Consider the following 12,897-nt stretch of genomic DNA (forward strand, 5'->3'; position numbering starts at 1 on the left):
TGGCTTCCTTTCTGCACAGATCCTGGAGGAATGATTCTAAACACAGCCCCTCCATCACGGCACTCCTTGGTGACTAACCCGTCAGGGACGTGCCACTACTTCCTTGATGCGTCTAGACTTCTTAGTTTGGTATGTGAGTCTCTGGTTGATAATAACCCTTAAAATTATAATAAAAGCAGCTGGCACTTACTGAAACGTCCCTCTTGTGCCAGGCCCTTGATGAATATTATCTTATGTAATATTATCCTCACTACAACCCCCGGAAGAAGGTTCTACAGTCTCTATTCTACCAAGGCAGAACCAATCCTAATGTGGTAAATAGCCTGACCTCCAGAATGTGGAGGGCAGGTTTCAAACCCAGGCTCCTCTGACCTGGAATCTTCCCTCTTAAACCTCCTAGTTATTCAGTTGAAGCTTCCAGAGGGGCAGTTCAGACAAGGTGGGGGAGGAGGTGTGAGAATCGGGACACGCCTTTCTCTTCCATCAGCCCTGAGCAAGCACAGTGCACATGAAATGTACTCTTTCATTTTACCACGCAAAAGCATCATTAGGAGCAAAGAGGAATGACAACTAATAATGAACCTCTTTTTTCCTAATTAAAATTTAAAGACTGTATCTCTGCCATTATCGCCCAGAGCAGCAGTGCAGGCTGTTTGTTAACGAGGCCGACTCTAAAACTCGGGGCCTGACTTCATAGACAGCTCAGCCCGGGCCTGCCCAGGCACGAGAAAGGGTACCGCCTGCTTCACAGGTGGCTGCCGTCTGTCTGCCCACCTGCCTAGCTGCACTGGGCAAAATAAACTGGATGGGCAGGCGGGGTCAGACTGAGCAAAGTTTCCCTGTAATAAACAGCTGGTAAGTATTGTAATTGCACGTACACAGCGGGGAAAGCGCAGGTTTTGGTGGCAGATAGAGCAGGGTTCGAGGACAGACTCTGCCAGCTGCGGGCTGTATGCTCTCAGACATGCTCATTAGCCTTTCTGAGTCAGTTTCTCCATCTGCGCGTGAGAAGGAAAAGCCTCCAGTGTCGTTGTCGGAAGCCGTAAATGATGTAAGCAGACCCTCAACATGGTGGCAACTGTCATCTGTGGCTGCTCATAACCTGTTAACACTCTCTTTCTATTCTAATTGTTCTCCATCATGTAAAACGTACCTTCCCATCAGAGATTCCCCAGAACTACATTTCCCAGCTTCCATTGCCATTAGGAAGCAAGCACATGATTTAATTTTACTGTTCGCTGATGTGAGCAGAGTTATAGAGTGGAAGAGGTGGGCTTGGGCCATCCGTTTCACTGGTAGAGTGTGGCAGTGTGGCTGTGGAGGAGACAGCTAAGGTGACCACCTCCTCAGGTGGCCGGCAGAACTGGCCCCTCCTCTGGCAGGCAGTTCTCCGGTGGATGCCCAGAGCTCCTCCAGGAAGGCCCACCTAGAATCTGTTTCTCCAATCCTCTCAGTGATTCTGTGCATTTTCTCTACCTGTAAATATAGGACTTCCTGCTTAAAGTGGCCAGAGTGGACAGTGTTCCTGCAATGCAGGGCACTGACCCACAGAGGGGGGGACACCATGGCGCCATGGAAGCCTGTTGGTAGACGTGGAGGAAGTGACGGCAAGAAGACTGCTGAGAGTTGGCTATCCTGATCCCAGCTGGAGGGAAGAGGGCCCAGACCAGGGAAATCCAACAAGTCATTCTAGAGAGTCGACCACCTACATGTCTCTTACATCTTCTCTCTTCTCTCCATCCCACCGCCAGCACCCGAGGCTCCCAATCACACCCTCGCGTGTAGCCAGGGTGAGCTCCGCAAGTGGCATTGCCTCACTTCCCCTGCTGAAAAGTTTCCCATCGCTTCCTTTGTCTTTAGCACAAAGTCAGAATTTCTCATCATAGCTTACAGGAAACTTCATGGCCTGCAGCCCCTCTCCTCCCACTCTCCAGCCCATTGCTCCCTCTGACACAGTGCACTTGACCCGCACCTAACTCCTCTGTCCTCACCTTCCCCTGTCCTGTGACCTTTGAAGATACCCAGCCAGTAACTCCAGCTTCCAACCTTCCACCTTCTTGTATCCAGTTAACTCCTACTTGCTCTCTTGAGAGGCCATCTCTGTCCCCCAGGCAAGGTTGGATCTCGAAAGTGCTCGAACCCCCCTCTTTCATTGTCCCCAGAGCTCTCTATGGGAAGTGCCTACTTAACATCTGTCCGCTAAAGACGTGTGCCCCCCACTTCCATCCTGTATGCTGTTCTCAGCACCCCTGAGTCTAGATGAAGATGTGGACTCGTGTTAACAGAAGTGATGAGAGTCAACTTTGGATTTAATATGATTCAGACATGGATGGGCCTTCTCCACACTCATACTTTATCCATTGACCAGATGGAAGTGAGGGACTTGGCAGCCCTCAGGCATGGCAGGGCCACAAGGGGGAAGAAGCTTGAGTCCTTGAATGCCTGTGTTGAAGGCTGCCTGCCAAATCCATACAGTTGATATTATATAAATCAAGAATAAACTCTTATTATATTAAAACACTGACATTTTTGGTAGCCAGCTTTATCTTAACTAACACTGCCCTGGTAGGGTACAGAGGGAAAACACTGGGTCTTTCCTAGTCACTGCTGCAGCCCCTGCACTTAACACACATCCTGACACAATATGCGTTTAATTGTAAGGACTCAATAAGCATTCGTCCCATGAACGACAGAGAAAGAAATTGACCGGCCAAGGAAACAGATAGCATTGGGGGATGCAGCCATGGGAGGGTAAAACTAATTCAGATGTTGGGAGTAAATATTCCGAGAGGACAAGCCCTGTTGGTCCATGGGAAGATAGGACCAGAGAGGAGGCAATTTCTATCATTTTCTGTACAGCCATCACTCACTCATTAAAGTCTTATTTATTTCTCTCAGCCTGAGTCTTACATCCTGGCATAGTCCTCCGGAGAAAGGAAAACAGTGCGTGTGTTTTTCTCTCCATCACAAATACCTGAGTAACTTGATGGCTCAATTGAAAGCACTGAGGTGTAGGGACAATTTCCCCTTTCAGTGCCTGTGTGGACACATGCTTATGTGTATATTTATGGTACACATGTGTATGTATAGAATGAAGCTTGGCCCAGTAAAACTAAACTCTTCTCAAATATATAATGTGGGCACATATCCTGAAAGGGAAAAAAATCCTTCTCAGGCTAATAAAATTTTATAGCTGGAAGGGACCTTAGGAACTATCCAATTTAAATCCCCAATTTTATGGTTGGAGAAACTGAGGCCAGAGCAACAAAGAAACTAGCTCTGGGTCCAATAGCTTCTTGTTACAGATTTAGGCTGGTGTCCAGATCCACTCCAGTTCCCCTGAGGCTTTTTCAGTGTTTAAGACTTTATTTGTAGGCAAAGGGAGATGAAAATACAAGGCCAGTATTCATTTACCCACTCGCCAGGCATTAGACTTTAAGGGATACCTCGTGAGTGACCTCAGGACCTGGCCATATAAGGGTTCTGTCCCCAGTGATCAACAGGACATCCAGCAGCCATGCAGCTTCTCATTCAAGCTCCTCTGCTCTAGGTATTTCCCGGAGTCCATCTAAATCTAGCTTAACCCCACTAGAAACCCACATGTAAAATAATTATGGTCACCATTTTGCTAGCATTGGAGTATGTTCCAGAAACTGTGGCAAGCACTTTCCCTAAGTTATTCCACATAGTTCTACCCACAACACTGAATAGTAAGTATATTTTGCTCTGTTTTGCAGCCAAGGATACTAGGGATCAGAGAGGCCAAGTAACTTACCCAAGAGCACACAATAAAAGTGACAGAGCTGGGATCTGAACTCTAGTCTGTCAGGTTCCAGGGCCTGTATATCCACCTTGCCTCAGAGACACAGCCTCTCCAACAGAAGACTTGAGGATAAAGTGAGACATAAAGGACAGACAAAGAGTCACCCAGGAGATGGCAGGACTAGAAGATGTGTCCTTTAGTGAGGCGTCCTATTTGGATCTGCTGACTCACGTCCACACTTCCGCTCCCCAGGTGGTGGGTGGGCTCTAAAAGCTGGCTCTCCTTCTTGCCTGCTCTTTTTTCCCCAAACATGGTGGGACTCTATACCATTTACCATGTCACCCAGCCCAGGCCAACCACAAAGTTCACGTGAAATGCTGAGATGAAATGTGTGCATGGAGTTTATACTCAGTGTAACTCCCCAACCCTGGAAACCATTTATACTTCTATACCTCCCACGCACGTCCACCCCTCACATCCCTCATGCTACCTGGATGAAAAACAGGACTGCATCATTTTTATTTCCTGCTGCACAGTGCATAGCAATTCTGGACAACTAAGGTTGTCCAGAAAAATATTTTTCTAGAACATCTGTAGTCTGAAGAAGTGTTTGCTCTCCTTCCACCATGATTTTTGGTTTCCTGCAGCAGAGTGCACTTGAGTGAGATGGTAGTTTTGTCTTCTCTAGAACCATAGGCTTATTGTCCTGAAAGCTTGACTCCCTTGGGCAATGGCCACTCTCCTGTGGGCTCTCCATATACCCTGTACAGCAGACCTCGGAGATATTGCAGATTCGCTTCCCATCACCACAATAAAGTATCGCGATAAAGAGAGTCACAGGAATGTTTTGGTTTCCCCATGCATATTAAACTTAGTTTATGCTATACTGTAGTCTATTAAGTGTGCAATCATTTTATGTCTAAAGAAACAACGTATGTACATACCTTAGTTAAAAAATGCATTGCTGCTAAAAAATGTTCACCATCAACTGAGCCGTTGGAAAATCGAAATTTTTTTGCAGGAGTCACATCAAAGATCACTGATCACAGATCACATAACAAGTAGAATTACAGTGAAAAAGCTTGCAATATTGTGAGAATTACCAAATGTGCTACAGAGACACAATGTGAGCAGATGCTGTTGGGAAAATGGTGCTGATAGACTTGCTTGATGCAGGGTTACCATAAACCTTCAGTTTATAAAAAATGCAATATCTGCGAAATGCAGTAAAGTGAAGGACACTAAAAGGAGGTACGCCTGTCCTTTCGGGTAAAGCCAACCTCCTCTTCCAACCTTCTGCACTCCCGACCGATCCAGTTTCTCTGGTTTCCCGGATTTTCGATAAGTGATGTTTGCATCTGCCAGGACTGGGATTTTGGCAGGCTTCCAAATAGCTTTCAGCGAGCACTAGGTTGCAAAAATATCATTTGGCCTGTAAACTGCTCATACAACTGGTTGCATTTCCCAGAGTCCTTTCCACCACCCCTCCTCCACCCTCCACTCACCCCTCCCTACCTCCCTCACTAGACCCAATGACACCCAGCGTCAGCCTGAAGAATGGGTATTTTTCTGCATGAGTAGGCAAGAGTTGTCACTCACATGCACGCACACACACACACACACACAAACTCAGTGCTTTCCACACCAACCCAGACAGATGGAGAAGAGCACAGACCACATTCATTTACTGGAAGGTGGGTGTCTGCTTTTCAGTCCCCCTACCCGCCTCTCCTTTTTCAAGACAAACATAGACTAGAGGAGGTCAGGCATTCTTTAACCAGTCACGTTCTTGTGGATAGCACAGCTGTGTCTCTCACTGGCATGAACATGTGTGGGGATCCTTAGAAAGTTGTTTGGCGGGATGGATGCAGGACCAGGTGGGAAGCAGCTGGCAATGGGCGTTGCATAGAGATTAGCTCCTGCCACCACACAACGTTGCAAGCGGGCTCTGGGTCCTAAGTCTGACTTGTTCAAGGGGACAGTATCACAGGGCACCCCCTCTTCTTGCTGGAAAAATATCTCAGTGATAGGAGCTCCACGGTCCACATCCTCAAAGCCCCTTTGATGCCTGATGCTCATACAAACAGCCACCACCGACTGAATGTTATCTACCTTGTGCAGGGCAAGGTGCAAGGAACTTTGTGTACCTGTATAATTTTATCTCTAAGCTTTACAGCACTCTAGTGTAAACATTACTGTCCTCATATCATATTAGTAGTGAGGAAACTGAGGCTCATAGAGGTTAAAAAAAAAAGCACTCAAGGTTCTGAAGGTGGGATTCAAATCTAGGTGGTAGGGCTCTGAAATCCCATTCTTTCCACGATACCATGTACACCTTCCCCCAAATGACAGCACTGGAATCTAACCTGCCAATCACGTGAAGGACTCTCAGTGGCCTCTGCACGAGAGGGAAAAGCCATTCCTTCATGCTTTCAATCAGTATTATTGGGCACTCTGGGAATTAAAAAAGAAAAAAGCGAAGTCTCTTCCCACAGAGAGGTCATTTTCACTGACAACTCTAAAATATATGAAAACTTAAATAAGTGCTACATACCACCTCTTGTCACACATTCTTAGGCTCACAAGGACACTTCGAGGTTATTCCAACGTCCTGGCTTTAAAGATGAAGAACCTGAGGTCTCATGTGAGAAAGGGCTGGTCCAAAGTTACGCAGAGTGTTGAAGGCAGTTTCTAAACAGAACTCTGGTGTCTGACACTTCACAATCGCTCCATGCCCCACGTCCTATGCTCTCTCTGCCATCAAGGCTTTAAGAGAGGCAGCCTCAGGGAGCAGTGACAAATGACTAAGCAGGTCTCCTGCTGAGGGATAAATGGCCAGTTTCCTCTGGTTTTTACTGGGGATGGCATCCCTTAGCGGCTATGAGCGTGCATGACCTCTGAGGGCAGAGAGCACAGTGTATGGTCCCACAAACCTTCTTGACCACTAAGAAGGTTGCTGGGGAGTCTGGGGGCAGGTAGATATTGCTGTGCAAGTAAAAATTAGAAAACAGACTCCCCCCATGTTGTAAATATCATATCATGTTGGCTCCTAATCAACACTTTGAAGCATTAGCATTGTTTTAATCACTCTCCTATTGGAGAACAAATGTTGCATGTATAATTACACCACGCATTGTACTGTACAAATAACCATGTAATGACATCGTTGGAATTTCTTGGTTCTTCATGGTAATGCCAAGTATAATTACCATGTAATCTGCCGAGAGCAAACAAGGTTGTAATTATTCTGTAATCCAACCTAATTATGGGGCAACTGGATTGTTATTTGTGTTCAGGAGGAAAATATACACACAAAGATGAGAAGAAGAAATGCATTCTCCCCAACTGTGGGATGACAAGTCAGGGGGCTTAGAGGGAGCCCTCAGCTCTGCTACCATCTGCTTAAATGATGAAATGCATGCTCATTGGTCTGTCAAGATTTGGAGCCCGTTGTCCTCAGTGCTGCCTCTGCAGTGGCCAAGTGAAGGACTGACTACAAGGGCAAGTCAGAAGAAGGAGAAGAGGAGACAGATGTCAGCACAGCCTCTGGATGTAAGCGCCTGTGCAGTGGGACTTGGAGGATGAAGAGAGGCCGACTCTCATAAAGCATCTCACCCACCAGCCTCTCCTGCACCTCTGGCACGTGCCTGGGACAGCAACATACCAATTTCTGTGAATATGTTCCCATTTGATTCAGACCAATCAGACAACCATGTATTGTTGCTCCTACTATGGTCTCTTTATGGTGGATGTAAGACTGGCTCTGGGCCTTAAAGAGGAGCCAGGCAAAGAAGACAGACAAGAATGGGATGAACAAACGTGGCAGCAGGCCTTGACAAGAAATGTTCTCTGTGTAGCTTGGCAGGGGATGGGCTATATTGGTTCCCTAGGGCTGCCGCAACAAAGTGCCACAAACTGGGTGGCTTGGAACAACAGAAATTTACTGTTACACCATTCTGGAGCCCCAAGTTCAAAATCAAGGGGCTGGCAGAGCCACACTCCCTCTGAAGGCTCCAGGGAAGGATGCTTCCTTGCCTCTTCCTATCTTCTGGTGGTTTGCTGGCAAACTTTGTCTTCCTTGGCCACAGGCACATAACACCAATTCCTGCCTCTGTCTTCACATGGCATTCTTTTTATAAAGACATCAGTCATTGCATTACGGACTCACTCTGCTCTAATATGACCTCATCTTAACTCACTACATCTACAATGATCGTATTTTCAAATAAGGTCACATTCTGAGGTATTGGGAGTTACGGCTTCAACATATCTTTTTTTTGAAGAGAAATGATTCAACCCATAATGGGGACTTTTAACACATACATGTACTTGACATACATTTATTTAGTATCTACTATGTGCCTGTGTGTGATGATTGCCCATTTTTTCTTTTCTTATGAACATGGGTTATGTATGTGACATGCATTATCTCATTTAAGTATGGGGTTTAGATAGGTGGGAATCTAAGCCCAGGCAGTCAAACCCCAAGACCTGCACACTGTGCCCCATGCCTAGCCTTGCCAAGTCCAACATGGCACTGAGACATATAGATACATATAGAGACAGAGGGCTCCTAGAGGGCCTTCAGGGAGCCCTCTGACCAAGGTCCGGTCACCATCCCAGAATGGTGCATCATAAAAGGGACTTAAGAGGAAGCATTGCGCTATAGACAAGGAAGTTTCTGAACCTGGGCATCCAGAAGAAGGAAATTGAAATTGGAAGATGGAAAGTGTGGTTACGTGTTAGGATGGGAGGACAGGAGATATGCGTGGTTTCATCATGACAGAGCTTATTAAGTCCCACTGGATGCTTCCAGAGCCATCCAGGACCACTTCTTGGGTCGCTCCTATGGATAGTGTCTTTTGCATCTTGCCAGTGCTCCTTTATAGGAGGGACTTCCACCCATGGATGTGGTACCCAACTGCGGCCCCCCCCCCCCTTTTGGCACCCATGGGCAAGAAGGCCCACCCCACCCATCCTACTGCCTTTCCTTCCTCACTCAAGGCCTGTCTGTGAGCCATATGGCCCCTGGCCTCGGGAACTTGCTTCCTTTCTCAAGGTACTGAAAGCTTTCGGAGGAAGTTACAGTTACAGTCTTAAAACAGATTGTAAATTCTTTATTTGGGGACAAATCTTGTCAGGCTAGTCGACCCTGGTGTTGACTGCTTTCCTAACCTGACATCAGTTAATCCCCACTGCTCAGAAGTTAATCCCTCTGAGAACAAGATGAAAAGTGGTTTTGTGAGGCAATATTTAAAGGCTTACAAACAATAACACGCCTTTGCCTCTGCCTTTGCAATTTCTATTTCTGGAAAGGGTTCAAAAACTTGTTGGTGTGAATATATGTGAAGAACTTTTATGGCTGATCTTGCGAGATGATGCTTTTGATGAATAATGTAGCAGCGTTTATATGTTAAGGCAGAAGGCACACTGTGTATGTATGTGTGTTTATCAAAGATGGCACAGGCAGAGGGCAAACAACAGTGAGTACTGGAATTTCAAAGGCTGTGGAAATACGGGAAGAGATTCTCTAGTTGTGAAATATCAGGGGGGAGGGGTGGAAAGAGGCCATCAAGGGAGTTCTCAGGAAAAACTGATACGTATTATCAGTTATTACATGCTGCACCCTTGACTCATTGGAACTGCACTGTGAGATTTAATAAGTAATATATCCCCTCACCCTCCTCACACTCACAATTCATCATGGTATCAACGGCTCTATTTTATAGAAAAAGAAACTGAGACTCGGAGAGGTTAAGTAACCTACTGAGAGTCACATAATTACTAAACGGTAAAGGCTGAGATGCAAACCCACATGTGATTCCCAAGCACAGGGTGTTCTACCACCTGCTGGAAGCCACAACCTTATAGAGAAAAGACAAATACTACACATCTTATGGCTGGAATGAGTGTCTTGATTTTGGTTGCCAGGTGGCCTGTGCTTATTTCATCTGTCAGGGTTCAGCTCAGAACCCTCCACTTCCAGGAAGGCTTCCTGGACTAGACAGAACAAAAGAATAGACTCATAGAATTAAAATGTCAGTACTCATACGAACCTTATAGATCATCTTATTCACCAGTTTTCAGCTATATTTTGAGGAGTCTTAGAGGTTCTACTAAGTGTCCTTAGGAGTCACTGGGGGAGGTAGCTGTGAAGAGTGAAGAGGTACCTAAGGGTTAGGGATTCAGACCCCCACACAATGCTACAGCACTTTAGAAATACTTGCTACAGATTTACACTTTACATGTTGAGCTTCTTTCATAAAATTTCACTTGAAAAAGGGCTCTACATCAGAGACTAAAAAAACAATAATGAATATATGTTGCAGCTTGAAATGCACCATTACTGTCCAGTATTCTCTTTTCATAGATAAGGAGGCATAAACACAGAGAGGGTAATTTCTTTGCTCAAGGTCACAAGGATAGATAGTATCCTGGAACCCAGGTCTCTGAATTTCAATTTTATATTCTTGCTAATAATTCATCTTTCTTTCTGATTCTCAGATCCAGCCAGATCCTGATGCTTCCTGACATAAGCAGATATACGCACATATATATAGGTATATGACATGAAAAAATATGTAGAGCATACAGTTGTATGTATTTAACCAGCTCCTGTGAACCAAGCTGTACATTCATTCAAAGTTTAGACAACATCATTTCTAGTGCTTATGACTCTCATTGCCCATGAACACCCTAGCTCAGGGACATCCTAGAATAGGAACCATCTCTCGTGAATCTTTATATTCCCAGTAGCTAGCAGGATGACAGGCACATGGTAGATCCTCAATAAATGTTTAGGGAATGAATAAATAAATGTGAAGAACAATTCTCAAGTCTCTGCTTAAAGGATTCCAGTGACAATGAACTAATTACCTAAAAACAACTCATGTCCTCTTGGGTAGTTTCAGGTATGTTAAGTAAAAATCTATGCCCCATGGATTAACTATTAACAAACCAAATCCAACACGTATAAAATTGATATTACATTTTGATCAAATTGGATTTATTGCTTAAATACAAAGTTGGCTTAGTATTTTAAAATCCCTAATATCATTCATTTCATTATTAGACAAAAAGGGGGAAAACATAATAACATCCCTTGATCCAGAAAAACATTGAAAATATAATTCCCATCATTGGTAAAACTCTCAGTGAATAAAGAATAGAATTAAGCATCATTAAACAGGTAAAGGATGTCTACAAAAGGATAACTGTACAACAAATATGTTGCTACATAGGAAAACATTAGAAACATTACCCTTTAAAATCAGTAACAAGACAAATGTGCCCACTCTCAATTCTATTCAATAGTTTTGCAAGACAGAGAGCTAGCATATTACAGGGCTCAAAAGACATTAATATTTTGAAGAAAAATATAAAACTGTTACTTGAAGACATGATCAACAACATAGAAAATCCTAAGGGAGCAATGAAAAATATAAAATTAACAAGTTTATTTCATGTAACAATTACATTTCTGTGTACTAATAATTTTCTAACATTTAGAAAATAAAATTTGAAAAATAATACCATTTACACTAGCACAACATATACTTTTTAGAAATAAAATTTATGAAATGTGTAAGACTAAGACTCTAGACTAAAATCTGTAAAATATTGATGAGAAAAATCAAAGGATGGCATACTATATTCATGGATCAGAAAGCTCAGTATTGTTAATGTGTCAATTTTCCCTGAATTGATCTACAATTCACAATCCAAATCAAAATCCCAGCAGGAATATTTTCAGAAATCATTAAGCTAATTGTAAAATTTATGTAAAAATACAAACGATCTAGAATAGCCAAAAATATTTTGAAAAAGAAGACAAACATTCCATTTTTTTAATGGGCAAAATATTTGAACAGACACTTCCAAAGAAGATATACAAATGTCCAATAAATACCAAGAAAAAAAAATGTTCACATCATTAGTCATCCGGAAAATACAAATTAAAACTATAATTAGATATGATTTCACCTTCACTGGAATGACTAAAAGTAAAAAAGACAGATAAAAGGCAAAACTAATCTATAGTGACAGAAGGCAAAATAGTAATTGCTTAGAGCTGGGGGTGAGGAATTGACATGTGTAAAGGGGCCTGTGTTTTTAACTTTTGGGGGTGATGAAAGTGCTCTGTATCTTTATTTTGGTAGTAGGTACATGGATGTGCACATTTGTGAAAACTTATCAAAACTATCCACCTAGATGGATGAATTTCATTGTATATAATATACTGAATTAAAGTTGTTTAAAAAAAATACCAAATTGACTATAGCAAGTGTTGGATGTAAAATAACTGAAACACTCATACTTTGTTAGTGGAAGTGCAAAATGGCACAACTGCTTTGGAGATCCTTAGTTTTATTATTTTAAAACTAAATATAAAAGTACTCTCTGACCTAGAAATATCACTCCCAGGTATTTATCTACAAGAGCTGAAAATAGATGTCTTCAAAAATACTTACTCCATTAGTGGAATCAGGCTTCCTGACTTCAGGCTATACTATAAGGCTACAGTGATCAAGACAATACCATACTGGCACAAAAACAGAAATATAGATCAATGGAACAGGATAGAAAGCCCAGAGATAAACTATTGTCAACTAATCTATGACAAAGGAGCCAAGGATATACAATGGAGAAAAGGCAGCCTCTTCAATAAATGGTGCTAGGAAAACTGGACAGCTACATGTAAAAGAATGAGATTAGAACACTCCCTAATACCACACACAAAAATAAACTCCAAATGGATTAAAGACCTAAATGTCAGGCTAGACACTATAAAACTCCTAGAGGAAAACATAGGAAGAACACTCTTTGACGTAAATCACAGCAAGATCATTTTTGATTCACCCCTAGAGTAATGAAAATAAAAACAAAAATAAATAAGTGGGACCTAATGAAACTTCAAAGCTTCTGCACAGCAAAGGAAACCATAAGCAAGACGAAAAGACAACCCTCAGAATGGGAGAAAATATTTGCAAACGAATCAACAGAGAAAGGACTAATCTCCAAAATATATAAACAGTTCATCCAGCTCAATATCAAAAAAACAAGCAACCCAATCAAAAAATTGGCAGAAGACCTAAAAAGGCATTTCTCCAAAGAAGACATACGGATGGCCAAGA

The sequence above is a fragment of the Hippopotamus amphibius genome, chromosome 8 (genome assembly GCF_030028045.1).
Source record: "Hippopotamus amphibius kiboko isolate mHipAmp2 chromosome 8, mHipAmp2.hap2, whole genome shotgun sequence".
In the NCBI taxonomy this organism is placed as follows: Eukaryota; Metazoa; Chordata; class Mammalia; order Artiodactyla; family Hippopotamidae; genus Hippopotamus; species Hippopotamus amphibius.